Source organism: Tachyglossus aculeatus, chromosome 3, assembly GCF_015852505.1.
Source record: "Tachyglossus aculeatus isolate mTacAcu1 chromosome 3, mTacAcu1.pri, whole genome shotgun sequence".
Lineage (NCBI taxonomy): Eukaryota > Metazoa > Chordata > Mammalia > Monotremata > Tachyglossidae > Tachyglossus > Tachyglossus aculeatus.
This window is the reverse complement of record NC_052068.1, coordinates 78,517,907-78,541,143: the sequence shown is the minus strand read 5'-3', so window position 1 is coordinate 78,541,143 and position 23,237 is coordinate 78,517,907. Positions and strand designations below refer to the sequence as shown.

At 44.7% G+C, this 23,237-nt stretch overlaps 1 non-coding gene across 1 annotated transcript; it reads right to left on the bottom strand.

The window, feature by feature from the left end:
- Positions 1 to 19,260: 19,260 nt before the first annotated feature.
- On the bottom strand, positions 19,261 to 19,398 carry LOC119926137. Its single transcript, XR_005450042.1, has one exon. It is a non-coding gene; the product is annotated as a small nucleolar RNA SNORA7 (small nucleolar RNA).
- Between the last annotated feature and the right edge of the window lie 3,839 nt (positions 19,399 to 23,237).

Below are 23,237 nucleotides of genomic sequence, written 5' to 3'. Positions count from 1 at the left end.
CTGCTTCTCTTGTCTAAAGCTGAACACAAAGATGAACTTTCCCTTTAACGATTTCTCATCCAAAAATATGCATGAAGGACTTGATTACAAAAGAAAAGACACAGTTTTTGGTGCTCTCTTACCTTTTTCTCCCTTTTTCTCCCTTGCCACGTCTTTTCCTTTTCCTCCCCCATTTTTCTTCACCCTTTCTCTTCCTCCCCAACTTCTTTTTCTCCTGCCTCATGTGCCCCCTAAGTCACACTGTCAATTCCCCCCTTCAGTGTTCCCCAATCAATACTCTGCCTCAAATTTGCCCCTGGACTCAAAATGCAAAGTGGACACTAGTGCGGCAAACAAACATAAAGTCTCCCAGTGCTGTGTCAGCACAAGGCAGGGGACAGACCAGCTGAAAGCCAGATTGATAATAATAATTTTGGTATTTGATAAGTGCTTACTATGTGCAAACCACTGTTCTAAGCACTGGGGAGGATACAAGGTGATCACGTTGTCCCCTGTGGGGCTCTCAGTTTTAATCCCCATTTTACAGATGAGGTAACTGAGGCACAGAGAAGTGAAGTGACTTGTCCAAAGTCACACAGCTGACAAGCAGTGGAGGCGGAATTAGAACCCATGACCTCTGACTCCCAAGCCTGTGCTCTTTCCACTGAGCCACGCTACTTCTCGTGAAGCAGATGATTCATTGATGATGATGATGGTATGTGTTAAACACTTACTGTGTGTCAAGCACTGCTCTAAACACTGGGGTAGACACAAGGTAATCGGGTTGGACACAGTCCCTGCCCCACGTGGGGCTCACTGTCTTAATCCCCATTTTACAGAAAAGGTAACTGAGAAACAGACAAGTTAAATGATTTACACAAGATCAACAGCAGACAAGTAGCAGAGTCAGCGTTAGAACCCAGGCCCTTCTGACTCTGTGGGTTGTGCTTTATAGCCACCCTCTTTCTGGGCTTGTGGCCAAAAGGTTTCTAAGCCAAGGTAGCTGATATCTGTTTGGCTGGCCTGATAGCATTTTTTCATAACATCAAGTTCCTTGGCTAATTCACCTGGCCCTCACTCCCTATTTCTTCAGCCCCACAAGCCAGGAAAGCTGTAAAAACTTCCTTGAGAATAGGCTACTACTTCCAGTCTTTGACGAGTCCCTACTGGAAACTGGACCCAGCTTGATCAGAACCTCATTGTGGGCAGGTAATGTCACTCTTCATTGTTGTGTTGTACTTTCCCAAGCACTAGTACAGTGTTCTGCACACAGTAAGTGTTCAATAAATATGATTGAATGAATGAATGAACCTTGTCCCTTTAAGAAATCAGCCATACTGCCTATAGGGTAATGTGTGTACGGATGGGTACCTGTGGGAACGAGGGGGTTGTTTTTGCACCAACCAGCTGATCCCCATCTCCTTGTTAAGAAGCCAGTTATTTCACAGTGGCACCTGCAGGGTAATGACTTTCCTGAATTGCTCATCAGAACTCTCTGGGAAGATTCAAAGGAAGTTCATGGAGCTGCAGAGAGACTCCCAGGAGGGAGGGAGGTTGCTGAGGAGGAGGAGCAGTGGAGAGAAATTCCCAAAGGTACTCAAATCATTATCTAAGTTCAAGAAGCAAAACCTTAGGAAGTGAGTAATGCTAAGGGGGAAGAGCTCCAGACCTTTCAACCTGAGGAAGCAGTTTCTTGGTACAAGAAATACCCACCCTCCTCATTGGCCCCTTTCTTCTCTCATCTCACTCTCCACCCCTTCCCTCAGGGCCTGTGTTCAACTGAGAAACATCTTGCTTCTCTTCTGCTTCCATTCCCTCCGCACTCCCATTCTCTTTCTCTCATTCTCCTCTCGTAGAGAGCCAGCAGCTTGGGGAAGGGCAGAGAGTGTTGACTGCAACAGGCATCAGCATTTCTGTCTTCATAGTTCTACTTTCCCTCCTATTCCCTACCCCTCCCCACTCTGGCACGACTTTATTGCCCAAGAATGATTGTTCCCTGAAGTGGCTATGCCTGCCCCACTTTCAACTGAGTTCTAAGAAAAGTAACCAAGCCAGCCAGGCCTCAGGTGGAGCCCGTTGTTGAGTAGGGACTGTCTCTATATGTTGCCGACTGGTACTTCCCAAGCACTTAATATAGTGCTCTGCACACAGTAAGTGCTTAATAAATATGATTGAATGAATGAATTAGGCCACTCTGAGCTCTTCTGGCCTGCTCTTGGGCCCCCAAATCCTCTCCTATTTATCTTCCAGAAAAGAGTCCACAAATGGTGTTAAAATTACAAATGGGGCAGTGAAGGTTGAATATCCACGGCCTGAAAGCAAGAAGGGGGGGTAAGGTATGGGTCAACAGAGAGAAGATCTGGTGATCTCATCTCCCAAGATCAGGCTCAGCTGAGAATGGTCTCGGAATCAGCATTAATTTATGGCCACCAGTGGTGACAGGGTCAAGAACCCCATGTCCACCAGAGGACTAGGCTGGGAATTTGAGAGCCTGCCCCACAAGAGTCCTTTAATTCTCCTCCACCCTCATTTTCACTTTCATTTTTTGCAGGGCTGACTGCCCCCCCCCCCTCCCCCACCTCCTCCTCTTCCCTCTTTTCTCTCCATGGCTTCCCTCCCACCCCTCATTCCTTTGGCTCTCTTCCCTCCTTAGGCCTCTTTCCACAATCCCAAATAAAGATGATCTCCTGGTACTAGTACCTCCCCAGGCCCAGAGTGTGTGTGGTGGAGGAAGAGGGGCTCTGAGAGGTGAATGGGGGAGAATGAATGTTCTTGAGTAGTACACGTTGCTGTGTATAACTGCAGGCCCCAGCACAATTTGTGCTGTTAGCACTGCTATTTACTGATATGCAGTGAAGTTAAATGATCCAGCCCAATTAGACAGGGGAAACCAGAACTCCACAGCACAATTAAAATGCATTTGCTCTTCAGCTCTCTGTCGACTGCCTATTGTTCTGTGACCACCAACCCTCCTCTCCCTGCAACCTAAATTTCCTGGTTTCATTTTCCTAGGAAGGTTTGGACTATAGATAAATATACAAGAAATTTGCACAAAAAGCAGGCAGGAGGTGAGGCCCCAAACCCCACTGGCTTGCAAGCATTTCCACCCAAACAATGAGGCTGGGACACCTTTTTCCGTTTTTTTGTTTTGTTTTGTTTTTCTCTCTCTCTCCCACTCCCTCTCCCTCCCAAGGAGGGAAGGGAAGCAGTTCAGCAGGAGTTAGTTGGCCCAGCCAGGGAAAGACTGCAGTAGTGTGAATAGAGGGAAAGTAGAGAGAGCATGTCCTAGGGTTCAAAGGTGACATTCCTTTTAATGAAACTGATGTCTTTGAGTGAGAATCTCTGGTACACTTGAACATTTTGTTCTCAAAGTCAGGTACCTTTTCCGGCCCTCTACCATTGCAGTGAGCATTGGTTAGACACCAAGGGCATTCTGAGGGGAAGGAATGAATGCCCTACCACTGCAAAGACCTCTGCCAGAAACAACCACCCTCCGCGAAAAGAAAAAGTCTTGGTTTCCTCTTGGGCTTGGGCAAAGTGTCTTCATGCCTCCAGACCCAATCACCTTGGGTCTCACTCAACCCTCACCAACCACAGCCTGAAACTGCTGGCTGCTTAGAGGGCACAAAAGCACACTGTGCCCACAAGCCAGTCCAATTAGCTGGGTGTAAGTGTGTGTTTGACAAGGTGGTAAGTGTGTTCCGAAACAGTGTGACCTAGTGGAAAGAGCATGGACCTGGGAACCAGAGCACCTGGGCTTGTAATCCAAGCTTTGCCACTTGCCTACTGGATGACCTTGGATAAGTCATTGCTCTGTGCCTCAGTTCCTTCATTTGTAAAATGGGGATTCAACCCCTGTTCTCCCTCCAACTAACTGGTAGCTCTTAGTGAGCCAGGGACAATATCTGACCTGATTATCTTGTATCTACCCCAGTGCTTAGTACAATCCCTAGCTCAAAGCAAGCTCTCGATAAATACTGTTATTATTCTCATAGGAATATGTTTTGTGCTTCTGTTGTACTTCTTCAAGCATTTAGTATGGCATGTTGCACTCAGCGGATAGTCCATAGCACCAGTTGGACTAAATCCTGCTCACTGTCTTCTGACATATGCTGTTGGGTGCATAGGGGTGGGCAAGAACGGGGAACCTCTCTGGCCAAAGTCATGCCAGCACAAGATAATAATCCCCAAACTAGACCTTGTTTATATCCAAGATCAGGGGCCAAGAGAGTGTTCTGGACCAGATCATTTCTTCTATCCCTGTCCTTGCTCTTTCCACCCCTCCCCATGAATCTGGAATCTTTAATTTTAAACAAGCAGTAGATAAAAGCACCAGGACTGGATTTTTGAGGGTGGATTTGAAGTCCACAAGAACTACTGCATACTTTCTGGCTCTGACCAACCCTTGGGTGTCCTCTGTGTCCTATGATCCTACTGGCACTGATTGCTAAAATGGTGCCTACCCACCCTTTATTGTTCCCACTAATGTGGGAGAGAGTCACCCCAGTGAACCACAGGAATCTGGCTGGCTCTCCTCTTAATAATCAAACTTCTCCTCTCTATTTGGCATTTTTGTGTTTACCAGAGAACAAAAAGCCCAGTTTGTAATCCTCTGGTGCTGATTCATAGAAGCTGCTCTTGTCTACACACTTGATTTTTCTCATTTCTCTGGGCCAATTTCTCATAATTCAGGTTTGTTTCATTAGCCTGAATAAATGGGTGACATTTAAACGTTCGCTGCCACATCAGCTTTCAAAAGCTGCAGGTTGTGTACGTTAATGTGGCCACAGGGACAGGACGGGCATGTCTGTCGTCAGTGCTCAAGGGCTCTGTCCACAAACTTTAATAGTGGCTGGCATGCTTTGTCATTGGGGGCCTAATCAAATTGGTAATAGATAACCTCATTTAATTTTATGCCCTCATTCTCCATTCACGTGTTTTGCTTTTGGTTCTTTTTAGCATGTGGTCACATGGGACCGTGCGATAAAACTGCTGGTGGAACAGTGGTTAAGCATTGAGCCTCTGGCAGCAAAATGTCTAATTGGCCACAAGTGACAAAAGGACTCTGGTGTCTCTTCAGGCACTCTCATGTGGCCTTTATAGCTCTGAGGCCTACGAAAACTCATGAAACTTGGCTGGCCGAGAAAGCAATCAACCAGGCTAGGTTTTCAGGATGGCCTCTGAATGAGGGGCCAGAGGGAATGCTGCTGGACTCTGGACAAACCAGCCATGCTGCCTAGCCACTCCTACATCAGGGATCAGTCAATTGAATTTATTGAGCACTTACTATATGCAGAGCACTGTACTAAGCACTTGCAAGATTACAATATAACAAACAGGAGCTTACAGTCTAGAGGGGGGACAGTAATATGAGTAAATGAACTACAGATATGCACATAAGTGCTGTGGGGTTGGGAGAAGGGAGTGAACAAAGGGAGCAAGTAAGGTGGTACAGAAGGGAGTGGGAGAAGAGAGGGAAGGAATGAGTCTGGATGAATCCTTGGTTTTCCTGGGACTAAGGTAGAGGTTCAGTCTTCCCCTCATAAGATATGTGACTGCTCAGCCCACAATTCATCGCTCTGTGGCTGGAGGTAGGCCCAGAGCTAAGGTCAAATAGCAAACCAGCAAGCCAAAAGGCGTACTGGCACAGAATGAGAAAGAGAGCACCAAGGCCTCATCTGCCCCACGCAGATAGTTGACTCTCCTCACCAGGAGTGCCAGCTGGGAACTGGAAGCACAGGTAGAGGTCGAGCAAACAGCTATTATTTCAGTCTACTGGCTCATTTCAATTGCATTTACCTTCTCCACATGAATTGTCCAAACTGTAACATATGCTCTATGCCTCGGATAAGAACAGGAATTTGAAGTTTTCTTCTTTTCCATGATAGTCGTAGGCTGAAATAGGAGAGGACATTTTAAATAAGAACCTCTGGGATGCTTCAGAATTGTTTGCCTAATAACATTTGATTTTTTTTCCACTTTCTGCAGTTAGTTAAGGCTTAGTCTGTGACCTTGTCACAAACCACACACTTTTCCCTTGTCTTCATTTTTAATGATTTTTATTTGTGCCCATATGACATCTCAGGAAGTTGAATTTATTTGGAAAAGGGACTAATCTCATTTTCAAGAAAGCCCAACAATTGCCCATCCACTTCTGCATCAAACAAACTCCTCACCATTGGCCTTAAAGCACTCAGTCACCTTTCCCCCCCAGCTCACCTTGCTACTCTCTCACTACAACCCAGTCTACACACTTTACTCTTCTAATGCTATCTTACTGTACCTCGATGTCATTTATCTCACCCCCAACCTCTCGCCCACATCTACCTCTGGCCTGGAACACCCTTCTTCCTTGTATCTGATAGACAGTTACTCTCTCCCCTTTCAAAGAAAGCCTTATTGAAGGTACATCTCCTCAAAGAGGCCTTCCTTGACTGAGCCTTCTTTTCCTCTTCTCCCTCTCCCTTCTGCCTTGCCCTGACTTGCTTCCTTCATTTATTCCCCCACCCTCAACTCCACAGCACTTATGTACCTTTCTTTTATTTATATTAATGTCAGTTTCCCCCCTAAACTGTAAGCTCATTGTTGTACTCTCCCAAGTGCTTAATACAGTGCTGTGCACACAGTAAGAGCTTTATTATCATTATTATTATTATTATGGTATTAAGCACTTACTGTGTGTCAAGCACTGTTCTAAGCCCTGGGGTAGATACAAGCAACTTGGGTTGGACACAGTCCCTGTCACACATGGGGCTCACAGTCTTAATCCCTATTTTACAGATGATGTAACTGAGGCACAGAGAAGTGAAGTGACTTGTCCAAGGTCACACAGCAGACAAGTGACAGAGCTGGGTCAGAACCCAGGTCTTCTGACTCTCAGGCCTGTGCTCTATCCTCTAGGCAATGCTGCTTTCCATAAATATGCTCAATAAATATGATTAAATGAAATAATATTCAGTGCTTACTGTGGGTTGGGCACAATACTTAGCACTTGGGAGAATAACAGAATTGATAGACATGTTCCCTGAAAAAGGTCACATGGCATGAAAAACAATTTCACAGGTGTCTGATAGGAACTGGGATCCTGCCACTGAATAGTCTTCTTGTCCCAATGACTTTTCTTCTCTCCGCTCCTGTCTCTATGGAAAGGTCAAGCACAGTAGAGTTTGCCCTGATGTTCTTTCTAAGAGTGCTGGTGATGTTGGTTCATAAATGCTCTTCTGACAAGGCAGTGCCAGTCCTGAGTGAATGTCAAGAGGTAAATGCCAAGTTTCACCAGGCCAACTCGGCTGTGCCTCTGCACCAGAGGAGGGAATCTACACTGGAGTGAATTAGGGGAAGTTTTGACCCCATATGGGCCAGATAAATCATGTCTTCCTCTCCTCTGGCTGGTTTATATCACCAAAGAGGGAGCATTTCAAAGGGTCAGAAGAGATTATTCAGAGATGCTTCCAAGAGAAGGAAGCAACATTGGGAAGGCCTTGCCTGCGTAAAGCAACTTGGCATCTAATGAGGCCTGTTAATCAAGTTTCTTGGTTTTGGGGGTTTTCCCATGGAAAGAGGTCATTCACCCTGAGGAGACCCTGAGTGGATAGGATTTGGATCTGGGCTGCCATGCTGCTGGCAACTAGAGCCCAGCAGGAACTAAGGGAAGAAAACCCAGTTTTTCTTTTCTCTTTGCAGCCTAGAATGATTTTATTTTGTATGTTTACATCTTAACTTTATTATTATGATGAAAAGGTTACTTTGTGGTAAATCCTGAAGAACTACTTGTCCTCTGATACGATGTTAATCAGTCCGTCTAGCTTCATAAAGGAATACTGTAGGGATTAATGAGTTAATGCCTGGAAAGAGCTCTGGGATTCTTGTACAATAGATGCTCCATAAACACTAACTATCACTACTGGAAGCTTTGATCCTTTAATGACTTTACAGTTGGATACAAGGGGCCTGTGAAAGTGATTGTTCTTATGACACTAGTATGGAGCTCATGTAGGTGCTAAAATACCATTTAATGATAACCTAAGGGGAATCATAACCCTCTACGTTTGACGCAATGAATGGCTAAGAAACTTCTAGGATAAATAACCAACAGTAATAACTCCCCCACATTTCCTCACTCTTCATATCTGAAAGTCCACCACTCTCCCCATCTTCCAAATCCTCCTAAAATCACATCTCTTCCAAGGGGCCTTCCTTGACTAAGCCCTTATTTTGCCTGCCTACCTTCCCTTCCATGTCTGCTATACACTGGCTACATACCCCTTTAAGCACTTTGAGATTCACCCCAGCACCACAGTACTGACTTACCTATTCTTAAGCTCGATTATTTTTCATATCTGCAATTTATTTTAATGTCTGTCTTCCCGGCACCCACTGTAAACTCCTTGTGTGCTGACTATGTCTACTAACTCCATATTTTGTTTACTTTCCAAAGGGCTCAATACACACATTGAGTGCTCCATAAATACCACTGATTGATTGGTTTTCTATAAACTGCTGCCTTTCCATTTTCTAAAGAATTTTTGTAGCCCCTGAGGTTCTTGAACATTTTACCTAAAAAAAGTCTTCTACAGGAAGAAAAAAAGTCATCTAATGAAAGGATTAGAGATGGATATTACTAACTCTTAGAAAATCTGGCTAAAACTCTTTTCCAACTCTGCTAATGGAGGGCAGTTGATGACTGGATAATTACGGTATTTGATGTTCAGGACTTACCATGTGCCAAGCCCTGGGGTAGTTGCAACACAATCATACCAGACACAGTACCTATCCCACAGGGAGCTCACAGTCTAAGCGGGACAGAGAACAGTTACTTAATTCCCATTTATCAAATGAGGAAACAGACTCATTCAATCATATTTGAGTGCTTACTGTGTGCAGAGCACTATAATAAGTGCTTAGCACTGTACTAAGCACTTAAAATTTGAAGTTGTGACTTGCTCAGTATCATGGGTAAGTGACAGAGTTGGAATTCCTATACAGCTTCTCAGTATAGGAATAGCGTGACTTAGTGGAAAGAGCATAAGCTTTGGAGTCAAAGGTCATGGGTTCAATTCCTGGCTCTGCCAATTGTCAGCTGTGTGACATTGGGCAAATCACTTAACTTCTCTGTGCCTCAGTTACCTCATCTGTAAAATGGGGATTAAGACTGTGAGCCCCCCTTGGGACAACCTGATCACCTTGTAACCTCCCCAGAGCTTAGAACAGTACTTTGCTCATAGTAAGCACTTAATAAATGCTATTATCATTATTATTATTATTATCTGATCTATGGGTTTGACTGTGATGTTACTGACATTGAAATTTTATCAGGCTGGAGGTGAGACTGATAAGACAGATGAATCACAGTCACTTCTGAGAGACCACATGTAAGACTGCCCCTTGCACTTCTGCTGCTACTTCTTCAGGACCGGATACTATTTTCACTTCTGTCTGTTTTGAAGTCTCTGCTCCAAGTTAGTCCCCCATTTCTGACTGCTGCACGCCAGGCTAGACTATCTTCCTGTCCATCCTGCCGTGCTCTACCACATGGTTTGTGGTTTTGCTTCACTGTGTCCCTGAAGTGCTTCCTCTGTTCATTCCGTTTGTGATTTCTCCATTCAACTCCCCATACAGAGGCTGTTTGGATATCCTGCTGTTGTCTATTCTCCTCACATGTCACACCAACAAAGGTAGGATGAGATGAGCGTTGTTTCGATGCTGGTGGTCTGGCTGAATCCCATTGTTTGCGATCTTGACATGCCCCTTGATGTTCAGTATGGAACAAGGGGGTGCATTGGTGGAACTGTTCTAAAAGTTAAATGTGGAGTCTGTGGTAGGTCCTGAGCTCACAGCCGTTCAATAAAAGTTTGGACATTTGAATTCCGCAGGAGAAACAACTTTGAAATGGCTTAAATTGCCACCGGGTGTCACTGTTATCCTGTAGAGAGATGATTATAAGCAACATGTGCACTGTTAACTCATTTTGCTAGTTTTCTTCTCCCATCCTCAAATCCAGTAAGGCCCATTCACTGTGGGAAGACCTTTGGAAGTGAAGATTGAGCTTTCCTCCTTAGAAAATGACCTTACAATAACTCGGATTTTATTGCCCAAATTTCCGTGAGCTTAGTGACTGGAGCTGGGACAAATGTGTAAAGGGGGGAAAGACAGGCAGAAGGAAGAAAAGAGAAAGAGAATGAAAAAGACCAGAGTTGGGGTGAGGGGAGAGGAAAAATATGAAATCAGAGTGGAGGAAAAAGGAGGGAACAGGGAAGAGGGGAAAAGGGAGCAGGGGATAGAAGGAGAAGGGTACAAAATGGGAGAGGGAAATTGAGGCGAAAAGACATTTACAGACAGCAACGCAACTGCCACAGACCGACTCTGGGTGCTGCCCACAAGCAGACAACCAATCATATTTAGATCATATTTACTGAGCACCTACTGTGTGTAAAACATGGTACTAAATGCTTGGGAGAGGACAATCGAAGCAAGATTCATGCTCTCTGCCCTCAAGGAGTTTACAATAGGGGAGGCAGATAGACTAAAATAATTTACAGATGGGAAAGCAGGAGGAAGAGCAAGGCTATGACATAGTCCACCACCGCACCCCGAGCTAACAGGAAGCCCAGAACCACACTGTGGCTCCATCAGTGAGCCCCAGGGGGAAGCAGGAGTGCCCCAATTTATCAATCAGTTGTACTTACTGTGTGCAGTGCACAGTACAAATGGTTGGGAGAGTTGATAGAAATGTTCCCTGCCTAGACCGAGTTAAGGAGGGATGGTTGTTCACTGCAGCTGCAGTGGTCTCCTGAGTGCTTCTGAGGTAGCCCAACACACTAGAAACCTATGGGAAATGTGTGGGCAGAAGCTATTCTAGCTGTGGAAACAACTGAGGAGCAAGAAGACTGGAGGATGTCACCTCCTCCACAACCTCTGCTTCTGCTCTATCACCACCATGGCTGTCATTCCCTTTCTGCTACTCAGATGGAAACAGGACCTTACTGTATCCCACTGGAGGCTTTTCAGGTGGGGATGGAACTGCAGAATTCATAACCATCCTGTCCAAGGAGGAACATCAAATCTTTAACTGCACTACCCCGCAGGTTTTGGGAGTAGCGCAGTGAGGAAACACAGGTAGAAGTGGGGCCATAGAGGCCCCTGGAATCTCAAATGGCCAAATGAATTGTGCCTCTTCTGGAGGCCTTCCTTGCTTATGCTGGAAATTGATCCTTTTCTGACAAGCTGAGAAACTTGGCAGGCTAGCCATCATTTATTGAACACACTGTATGCAGAGCAATGTACTAAGCTCTTGGGAGAGTTCAATATAGCAGGTTGGCAGACCTGTTCCTTGCCAACATTGAGTATACACTCAAGAGTGGGGGCAGATGTTAATATAAATTGAGGATGTGTACATATGTGCTGTGAGGCTGAGGGGTGAATAAAGGGTGCAAATCCAAGTGCAAGGACAGTGCAGAAGGGAGTGAGATGAAAGGAAGTGAGGGCTTAATCAGGGAAGGCCTCTTGGAGGCAATGTGCCTTCAATAAGGTTTTGAAGGTGGGGAGACTGAGCACCTGTTGGATATCAAGTGGGTGGGTGTTCCAGAGAGTGAGACAAGATTGAGGATCAGTGAGTAGCTTGGTGTTAGAGGAGCAAAGTGTGTGGGCTATGTTATAGTAGGAAATTAGGGAATTAAGGTAGGATGGAATAAGATGAATGAATGCTCTAAAGCCTATGGTAAAACGTTTCTGGTTGCGGAGGTGGATGGGCAACCACAGTGTGGCCTAGTGGATAGAGCAGAAGCCTGGAAGACAGAAGGACCTGGGTTCTAATCTCAGCTCTGCCATTTGTCTGCTATGTGATCTTGGGCAAGTCACTTAACTTTTCTGTGCCTCAGTTACCCCATCTATAAAATGGGGATTTAGATAGTGAGCCTCTTGTGGCACAAGAACTGTGTCCAACCTGATTAGCTTGTAGCTACCCCAGTGTTTCACACAGTGCCTGGAACATACTAAGTGCTTAATAAATAACTTCTTAACCACTGGAAGTTCTTGAGGTGTGGGGAAACATGGACTGAATGGTTTTGTAAAACAATTATCCAGTCAGGAGAGTGAGGTATGAACAAAGATGGGAAGAGACAGGAGGCAGGGAGGTCAGCAAGGAGGCTGATGCAGTAATCAAGACAGGATAGGATAAGTGCAAGAATTAACCTGGTAGTAGTCTGGATGGAGAGGAAAGGGCAGATTTTAACAGTGTTATAGGGAATGAACCAATGGGATTTACTGTCAGACTGAATACGTAGGTTGAATGACAGATGACTCAAAGATAATGCCAAGGTTATAGATTTGTAAGACAGGGAGGATGGTGTTGTAAACTCATTGTGGGCAGGGAATGTATCTGTTTATTGTTTTATTGTACTCACCCAAAAGCTTAGTACGAGAAGCAGCATGGCTCCATGGAAAGAGACCGGGCTTGGGAGTCAGAGGCCATGGGTTCAAATCCTGTCTCTGCCACTTGTCAGCTGTGTGACTTTGGGCAAGTCAGTTAACTTCTCTGAGCCTCAGTTACCTCATCTGTAAAATGGGGGTGAAGACTGTGAGCCCCACGTGGGACAACCCGATCATCTTGTATCCCCCCCAGTGCTTAGAACAGTTCTTCACACATAGTAAGTGTGAAACACTTGCCATCGTCATTATTATTATAATAATACCTCACCGTACCTCGTTCTCGCCTGTCCCGCCATCGACCCCCGGCCCACGTCATCCCCCGGGCCTGGAATGCCCTCCCTCTGCCCATCCGCCAAGCTAGCTCTCTTCCTCCCTTCAAGGCCCTGCTGAGAGCTCACCTCCTCCAAGAGGCCTTCCCAGACTGAGCCCCTTCCTTCCTCTCCCCCTCGTCCCCCTCTCCATCCCCCCCATCTTACCTCCTTCCCTTCCCCACAGCACCTGTATATATGTATATATGTTTGTACATATTTATTACTCTATTTATTTTACTTGTACATATCTATTCTATTTATTTTACTTTGTTAGTATGTTTGGTTTTGTTCTCTGTCTCCCCCTTTTAGACTGTGAGCCCACTGTTGGGTAGGGACTGTCTCTATATGTTGCCAATTTGTACTTCCTAAGCGCTTAGTACAGTGCTCTGCACATAGTAAGCGCTCAATAAATACGATTGATTGATTGATTATTATCATTATTACAATGCTTTTCACCCAGTAAGCACTCAATGACTGAATGAATGAGTGAATGCTGTCTACAGTGATGGGAAAGCCAAGGGGGAAGGGTTTGGGCAGGACTATGAGGAGTACTGTTTTGGCCATGTTACATTTGAGTTGTCAGTGGGACATCCAAATAGAGATGACCTGAAGGCAGGAGGAAATACGGGACTGCAGAGAAGGAGAGAGATCAGGACTGGAAATGTTGATCTGGGAGACATCTTCATAGAGATGGTAGCTGAAGCCATGGGAGCAAATGAGTTCTCCAAGGGAGTGGGTGTAGATGGAGAATAGAAGGGGACCCTGAACTGAACAATAAAGGATTTTCACAGATAGAGTGGGAGGCAGAGGAGTAGCCCACGAAAGAGACTGAAAATGAGGGACCAGAGAGAGAGAACCAGGAGAGGACAGTGTCAGTGAAGCCACTGTTAGGTAATGTTTCCAGGAGAAGGGGATGGTCAACAGTGTCAAAAGTAATTGAGAGGTCAAGGAGGATTAGGATGGAGTAGAGGCCATTGGATTCAAAGGGGTGATCATTGGTTATGTTAGAGAGGGCTGCTTCCATAGAGTTAAGGGAATGGAAACCAGATTGTTGGGGATTGAGGAGAGGAAGTGGAGACAATGGGGGTAGGCAATTCGCTCAAGGAGTCTGGAGAGGAATGGTAGAAGGGAGATAGGATGATGGTGGAGGGAGCCTAAGGCCAAGGGAGGTTTGTTTGTTTTTGTTTTTTTTAGGATAAAGACATAAACATGTTTGAAAGCAGTGGGGGAGAAGCCATTGGGGAGTGAACAGTTGAAGATGGAGGATGGCAGTCAGGGCGGGAAGAAGGAAGTATTTTAAGGTGTGAAGGGATGGTTCAGAGGCATATGTGGAAGCGGTGGATTTTGAGAAGAGATGGGATATACTCCTGGGAGAGTTGAAGAAGGGTCAGGAGGAGGGAAGGACTAGAAAGAAGCAGGTGAGATGTTAGGGAGATTACGTCTGATGCTTTCAATTTTGTTAATAAAGTCCGTGGTCAGATCATTAGGGGCAAGAGATGGAGGAGTTTGGGGGATAGGGCACTTGAAGAGAAAGTTAAACATCTGAAACAACTGGTGAAGGCAATGGGCAGGAGAGTCAATAAGGATGGAGATATTATGTGGCTGGGCAGAGAGAGCAAAGGTAAAGCAAGCAAAGATGAACTTGAAGATTTCTGCCAGCAGTGCTCTGTGTCTTGTACGTAGGAATAAAGGAAGCGGACCGTGGAGGTGATCCAGGACTCTGGGTTAGTGGTATAAGATCGGCAAAGGGTTAGGGGAGTGAGTGAGTTCAGTTCAGTAGAGAAGGCCCAGGGGATGAGGGAGCCGATGGCAGTATGGTTGCATAGTCTTCTGATTTCTGGGGTCCCTGAACTTGTTTCCCATTTAGCAATTTGAACAGTAAATATTAACTTTGTTTTGTCACCATTTTCAACACTTCTGTTTTTAAAGAACATGAATTCTGTGAATGATACCAAATGATCCAAAATGGCACAAAAAATTGTAAAAATACTTGTTGCTTTGAAATCTGTCAAAAATGGGACCGTGAATTCTTCCTCTCTCAAGCCTCAAAGTTTACATCAAAGCCTGTTGTTTTCTGCTGAAACTCTTTCCCCTAGATTTTAAGCTGCCTGAGGCAGAGACCAGATCCTCAAGGTGGCTTTTGGGGAGGAAAAAAAGTTTTTAACATTTTGCTTTTGTTTGTTAACCTTTGACTTTTTCTGTGATGTGCCTTGAGAGAACTTCCAGCTTTCGAAGTATTTGTAAATCCCGTAGAAATTGTATATTGGCATATTGCTTCCGTGCAGCAACTGAAAATTAATTGCATGGGAAGTGAAAATCTATAGACAATCCCCAAAAATCACATTTGATATTCATTCCAATGATCTCCCACCAAACATTAAACCAGAGTTGTTAATAAGAACAAAATATGAGACTTGAAGTTTCTCCATCTGAGGACAGGGCTAATTCGGTGCAGGGGAATAGAGATACATTCAGGAAAAATGGAAAGATAATAACTAGAGAAAGAGACTTGGAACAATGAATCAATCGTATTTCTTGAACACTTCCCTTGTGCAGATCAGTATGCTAAGTGCTTGGCAGAATACAGTATAACAGTATGTAGACACTTTCCCTGCTCCTAACGAATTTACCAACTAGAGGTAATACACATACTGGATAACCCTCTAAGGCTGTCTGAGAGCTTTTTTTAAAAAAAAAAATCAGGCTACACCTTGTATCCTGTTTATTTGGGTGCTAGAGAGATTTCCCAAGTTCTCTCCTAGGGGAAACTCTTCAGGAGCAATCTTCTGAAGTTACGAGACCAGGGTTTTTTATTCTCTGGCTCTGCACGACTTGCCAGCTCACATGCTTCTGAAACAAATTGTCCACTGTTAGTAAACTGACTTTAGACAAGGCCTCTGATCATGGGGCATTCTTTCTGCCTACAGGAAGGAGGTTGAACAAACTCTCTTGTTCCAGGTTATTCCTTTTTCCACTCCCTGGTTTACTCAGGGTGTGGTCAAAACTGATCAGTATCTGCAGGGCCATAAAATCTCCAGAGAGATCTGAGAAACTGGCGTATTTCATTCCAACTCCTGAAGTTCAAGATCATTCCCTCCAATAATCAGTACTCCGGTGTTTTATCCGGCCATATGTGGAGGTAGTCTAAAATGATTTCTAAGAAAAAGCTACTATATAATTCATCAGGTTCATGGTTACCCTAGAGAATTAAGCCTAATTTTTTATGTTTGCTTTTTTTTCTCCCTTCCATTTTTCTTGAATGTATCTCTATTCCCCTGTACTCTATTTGGAAAATGTATTGGTGGTCTTTTGCTTTGGCTGTTTGTGTCCCTTTCTGGTGTGTAGTTACCAAGGACTGTGTGCCCAAGTAAAGCTTAATCATGCTATCAAGGCAATAAAGCAACACTTTCCAATAGTAAGTGTGACCGTATAGAATTTGCTCCCACAGACAGAAAATATAAGCAGTTTCAAGAGTGTATGGATAAAGGATCTATAATGGATTAAAGGGAAAGTTAGGATGTAGATGGACAAGTTAATTAGTGGGTACATCTTTATCCACTAGGATAAATGCCTAGGAAGGCAAACATTCTGTATTCTCCCAAGCATTGAACCTCTAGATTGTAAGCACCTGGTGGATAAGGATCATGTCTACCAGCTGTTATACAGTACTATCCTAAACTTAGTACAGTCCTCTGCATACAGCAGTCTAAAATACTATTGATGAGTTGATTTGTTACTGAGCACTTGGGAAAATACAGTACAATAGAGTTGAAAGACATGATCCCTGCCCTCAGGGAGTTTAGTAATTGAAACATTTTCAAAACAGAACTCTTCCATTTCAAAACCCTGTCCTCCCTGTCTTTCCCAACACCATAGACAATCCCACTATCAATTGTTTTTGTTTTATGCTGTCGAGTCTTGTCCGACCCATAGCAACGCTATGGACACATCTCTCCCAGAACGCCCCACCCTCATTTTTGAATCATTTTGGTAATGTATCCTTGAGTTATCTTGGTAGAAATATAGAATTGGTTTACTATTGCCTTCTTCCATACAGTAAACTTGAGTCTCTGCACCTGACTCTCCCACACTGCTGCTGCCCTGCACAGGGGAGTCTTGACTTGTAGCAGATTGTCTTCTACTCGCTAGCCACTGCCCAAGGTAGGAATGGAATGGAAATGTTTCTGCATGACCCTCCCTTAAGTCGGGACTGGTAGAATACTGGAAACTCTCCAGTTGCAACCCTGAGGGGCCCACTATCAATGCAACACAGTAATAGCTCAATAAATCGATTGATTGTCCTCCCTATCTCACAAGCCTCCACTCATCTCTCTCATACAACCCCACCTTCTAGACTTCCTTCCCCCTTCTAGACTGTAAGCCCGTTGTTGGGTAGGGACTGTCTCTATATGTTGCCAACTTGTACTTCCCAAGCGCTTAGTACAGTGCTGTGCACACAGTAAGTGCTCAATAAATATGATAGAATGAATGAATGAACCCATATGTTCAATTCTATCTCCAAATCCTGTTAATTTTACCTTCACAACATTGCTAAAATCCACTTTTCTGTCCATCTAAAGTGCTACCATGTTGATACAAGCACTTATCCTAAGCCATCTGAACTATTGCATCTGCCACCTCACTGTCCTCCCTGCCTCCTGTCTCTCCTCACTGCAGTCCATACTTCACTCTGCTCCCTCATCATTTTTCTAAAAAAAGTTCAGTCCACTTCTCTCCACTCCTCAAGAATCTTCAGCAGTTTCTCATCCATCTCATAAAACCAGAAACTCCTTACCATGGGATTTAAACACTCAGTCAGCTTGCTCCCTCCTACCTTATCTCACTGATCTGCTTCTGCAGCCCAGCCCACACAGTTAACTCCTGAGGCGCCAGCTAGCTCACTGAGCTCTGAATTCACCTATCTCTTGTATTTCCCAAATGCTTAGTACAGTGCTCTGCACACAGTAACCGCTCAATAAATACGATTGAATGAATGAATGAATCTCTCCGAAGCAGAGAGGCCTAGTGTATAGAGCATGGGCCTGGAAGTTAGAAGGACCTGAGTTCTAATTCTAGCTCCACTACTTGTCTGCTCTGTGACCTTGGTCACTTAACTTCTTTATGCTTCAATTTCCTCATCTGTAAAATGGGGATTAAGACTGTGAGCCCTATATGGGACAGGGATGAGTCCAGCCCATTTATTCTGTATCTACCCCAGCACTCAGTACAGTGCCTTGCATGTAGAAGTGCTTAACAAATACCATTATTATTATCTTCATCAATTTCATATCTATTCCCCACCAGCTCTGGTTTGGAACTCCCTCCCTCTCCATATGCACCAGACAATCGGTTTCACCACCTCTAAGGTACTGAGACCCCTCTTTCCTCTCCCCCTCCCTAACCCCCCCCCGCCCTACCACCTTCCCCTCCCCACAGCATCTGTACATATGTTTGTACAGGTTTATTACTCTATTTTACTTGTACATATTTACAATTCTATTTATTTTGTTAATGATGTGCATCTAGCTTTACTTCTGTTTATTCTGATGACTTGACACCTGTCCACATGTTTTATTTTGTTGTCTGTCTCCCCCTTCTAGATTGTGAGCCCATTGTTGGGCAGGGACCATCTCTATATGTTGCCAACTTGTACTTCCCAAGCGTTTAGTACAGAGCTCTGCACACAGTAAGTGCTTAATAAATACGATTGAATTGAATGAATGAATGAATCTCCTCCAAGGGGCTTTCCCTAATTAAGCCCTCTTTTCACCAGTGCTTCCCTTCTGTGTCACCTATGCACTTGGATCTGTACCCTTTGGGCATTTGGTGTTCACCCCACCCCCACCGCACTTATGTACATATCTGTAAATTATTTAGACGATTGTCTGTCTTCCCTTCTAAGCTGTAAGCTCACTGTGGGCAAGGAATTTGTCTACCAATTTTGCTGCACTCTAGTTTCCCAAGCTCTTAGTACAGTACTCTGCATACAGTAAGTGCTCAATAAATTCCATTGATTAGTAGTAGGAGAAGCAGCGTGGTTCAGTGGAAAGAGCACGGGCTTTGGAGTCAAAGGTCATGGGTTCAAATCCCGGGTTTGCCAATTGTCAGCTGTGTGACTTTGAGCAAGTCACTTAACTTCTCTGTGCCTCAGTTACCTCAACTGTAAAATAAGGATTAATACTGTGAGCCCCCTGTGGGATAACCTGATCACCTTGTAACCTCCCCAGCGCTTAGAACAGTGATTTGCACATAGTAAGTGCCTAATAAATGCCATCATTAGTACACTAAAATTGCGGCTGGAGGAAGCAGCAGATGGGGGTCTTTTCTTATGCTGTCGGGTCTTCTCCAATCCACAGCGACTCCATGGACAAATCTCTCCCAGAATGCTGCACCTCCATCTGCAATCATTCTGGTAGTGTATCCACAGACTTTTCTTGGTAAAGATATGGAAGTGGTTTACCATTGCCTTCTTCCGCACAGTAAACTTTAGTGTCCACCCTCGACTTTCTCCCATGCTGCTGTTGCCTAGCACAGATGAGTTTTAACTTGTAGCCGATTGCTTTCCACTCACTAGCCACTGCCCAAGCTAGGAATGGAGTAGGTAGGCCTCTGCTTGATTCTCCCTCTCGTAACTGAGACTGGTAGAGTTCTGGAAACTCTCCAGGTGCGATGCTGAGAGGGTAAGGTAGGGAGTAGGGAGGTGAATATCAAAATGCTTAAGGGTTATACACTAAAGTGCACTGGTGATGCAGAAAGGAGGGAGAATAGTGCTCTGCACATAGTAAGCGCTCAATAAATACGATTGATGATGATGATGAGAATAGGCTAGAGATGAGACAAGCCAGGGAAAGCTTCCTGGAACAGATATAGTTCTATCAGGGCTTTTTTTTTTTTATGGTACTTGTTAAGCCCTTACTTTGTTCCAGGAACTGTACTAAGCACTGGGGTAGATGTAAGATAATTAGGTTGGACACATGGGGCTGTCATTCTAAAAAGGAGAATGGATATTTAATCTCCATTTTACAGATGAGGTAACTGTAGCACAGAGAAGTTAAGCAACTTGTCCAAGGTCACACAGCAGATCAGTGGCAGAGCCAAGATTAGAAGCCAGGTCCTCTAACTCCCAAGTCCATGCTCTTTCCACTAGACCATTCGGCTTCCCTTGGAACATGGGCAGAGTGCTGGTCTGTCAGATATGAAAGGAGAGGAAATTCCAGGCAGGAACGAGGGTAGTAAGTGGATGACTGTGGGTAAGTCATTACACTTCTCTGGGCCTCAAACTTCCTCATCTACTAAATGGAGACTCAATACTTGATGGTGAGAGAGATGAATCAGAGGGACTGTATTAGAGGAGCAAACCCATGAGGGTGACTTGTCATCACCCTCAGAGATAAAATACTCTGCTGGGTAGGTGGGGAATAATTAGTCTGACCCAGAAATGGCATTGCTTATTAATATTCTTAGGACTTCTCATCAAATAGAAACTCCTTACCATCAGCTCTCTCCCTCCTACCTTATCTTGCTGACTTCCTAAAACAACCTAACCCACCCCAAACCCTCGGCTGTTCTAACCCCAACCTACCCTCTATATCTCAGTCTTATCTATCCCATCACCGACCCCTTGCCTACATTTTCCCTCAGGCCTGGAACTCCCTCCACCTTCATATCCAAGGGTCCACGACCCAGAATGCTGGGTTGATTCACTTTTTCTTCTAAAATCTTGGTTTGAAAAAAGTCAGAGGATCTAGATTCTAATCCAGGTTCTGGAACTTTGTGATTTGGGGCAAGTTACTTGATTTACCAGTACCTCTGTTTCCTCATCTGTAAAATGGGGATTAAATAATAATAATAATGGCATTTATTAAGTGCTTACTATGTGCAAAGCACTGTTTTAAGCACTGGGGAGACTACAAGGTGATCAGGCTTTCCCACAGGGGGCTCACAGTCTTCATCCCCACTTTACAGATGAGGTAACTGAGGCCCAGAGAATAATAATAATAATAATAATAATGATAATAATGGCATTTATTAAGCTCTTACTATGTGCAAAGCACTGTTCTAAGCGCTGGGGGGGGATACAAGGTGATCAGGTTGTCCCACGGGGGGCTCACATTAATCCCCATTTTACAGATGAGGGAACTGAGGCCCAGAGAAGTGAAGTGACTTGCCCAGTGTCACACAGCTGACAACTGGCGGAGCTGGGATTTGAACCTATGACCTCTGATTCCAAAGCCCGTGCTCTTTCCACTGAGCCATACTGCTTGTCCAATACCTATTCTTACCTTGCCTATTCTTACCAATACCTATTCAATACCTATTCTTCCTTTCCCTTTTACTTTGAGCTTCATGTGGGATGGGGTCTATGCTTGACCCAATAATCTTGTATCTGTTCCAGCCCTTGGTACAGTGTTTGGCACATAGTAACCGCTCAATGAATACCACTAGTGCCACTATTATTATGGTTGTTGTTGCTGTTAAAAAAAAAACGCCATCGTGCCTTCCTGCTTCCAGCATCTTTGTTTCTGCTTCACTCAGGGGGCTCTGAGATTGAAGATGCTCTTCTCTTCCCTCAGAGAATTCTTTTGTGCATGCTGTTTCTTCCCACAACATCTCTGCCGTGGCACAGAGCCGCCACAGTCTGGAAGGTGGAGGAGAAAAGCCTGGCTCCCTCCCTTCCCCCAGCTTGTTTCCCCTGTTGGGCTCCTCTCAGCTCCCTGGCAGGAGAATCCAGCACCGTTGCTGTGGGAACAGGAGGCCTGCCCTCCCCCCTCCATCCACAGAAATAGCTCAAGGGAGAGGAGCAAAGGATTAAATTGCCCTAATCTCCAGGCTTCAGAGAGGGCTGGGAGATGGGCCAGCAAGATGTGGCACTTTCCCATTGGCGCAGCGGAAGTGTGATGCCACTGGCCCCGGTCCCACCTCTACTTTTCCCCACCCCAAAGCTTGCCCCAGCACAAACCTCAATTCTGGAGGGTGGGGTCTCCATCCAAACTCCTGAGGTGCTGTTAGAGCAGCTATATTTTGGTCTCTCCACTCTGTCAGGAAAAAAAAAATGCCACATTTGGTCCTGCAATTCATTCCTTCAATCGTATTTATTGAGCACTTACTGTGTGCAGAGCACTGTACTAAGTGCTTGGGAAGTACAGGTCGGCAGCATATAGAGATGGTCCCTACCCAACAATGGGCTCACAGTCTAGAAGGGGGAGACAGACAACGAAACAAAACATTAGACGGGTGTCAAAATTCAACATGGAACTTGTTTTTTGTTTTTTGTCAAGAGAAATTAACTTCGTTAGATCCTGACTTGTTGTCGGCAGGTTTTGAAGGCCCTGAATCAGATTCCCTTTATTGGCAGGGAATGCTAGAACACCTCTAGTGAAAGGAAGCCCTGATGCACTGAAAACCTCCATCAACATTCCTGGTGGTGCAACCCTCTGCCCTACACAAGACCTAAGGCCTTGGGACCCACAAGTCATCCAGGATGAAACTGGAGATTAGCAATCCCCAGGATAAATTCTCGATAAGACCTATTTGCAGCCCTAGAAACACCACTGAAAGGATTGGAGATGGAGCTGCTGAATCATCAAGCCAACAAGAGGGAGCCTGTGAAGAATTTGTTCAGGCTATAAAATAAACAGATCTCCCATATTTTTTTTAGTGGTATTTAAGTGCTTACTATGTGCCAGGTACTGTAGTAAGCACTGGGGTAAATTCAAGCTAATCAGGTTGGACAAAGGCCTTGTCCCTTATAGGGCTCACAGTTTTAATCCCCATTTTACGGGTGAGGTAACAGACAGAAAGAAGTGAAGTGACTTGCCCAAGATCATACAGCAGACAAGTGGTGGAGCCGGAATTAGAACCCAGGTCTTTCTCACTCCCAGGCTTGTGCTCTATCCAGTAGGCCATGCTGCTTCTCAAAAGTCTTCATTTCCTAACTAATCAGCAAGGTTGGTTCTAGAGAGGAAAACTCTGCTTTCTTCTGTCCCTGTCTAAAAGAAAATTTACCAGTTTCCAATTTGGTCACTTACTGTGGACAGGATGTCCTGCCACACAAGATTCATGTAATTTATTAATGTCTGTCTTCCTCTCCCTCCGCCCTCAGACTGTAAGCTCACTGTGGGCAGGGGATGTGTCTGTTTGTCATATTGTATTCTCCCAAATGCTTAGTACAGTGTCCTGCACACAGTAAGTGCTCAATAAAGGAAGAATACAATTGTAACCCCTGTTTCCTGCACTTAGCCTGAGGTCTCAGCAATGGCTCAGTTTAATCCATGCTTTGAAATGCCAATTTGTCCCTATCAGAGAGCTTTGTTGGCTCAAAGACCTTTTTTGTTCCGATTTCATTTTAGGGTTGATTTCACTTTAATATCAAGTATGACAGTTGACTGCTCCATTTCCTGTGTTGCTCCACAGGTCTTAATCACCAGTTTTCCACAAGGTAATGTATTTAAAATTATGTGCTATGACCAGAAACAGGTCTCATAGTTGCCCAATCAGCCTCCTAGACACTGTAGATCTTGA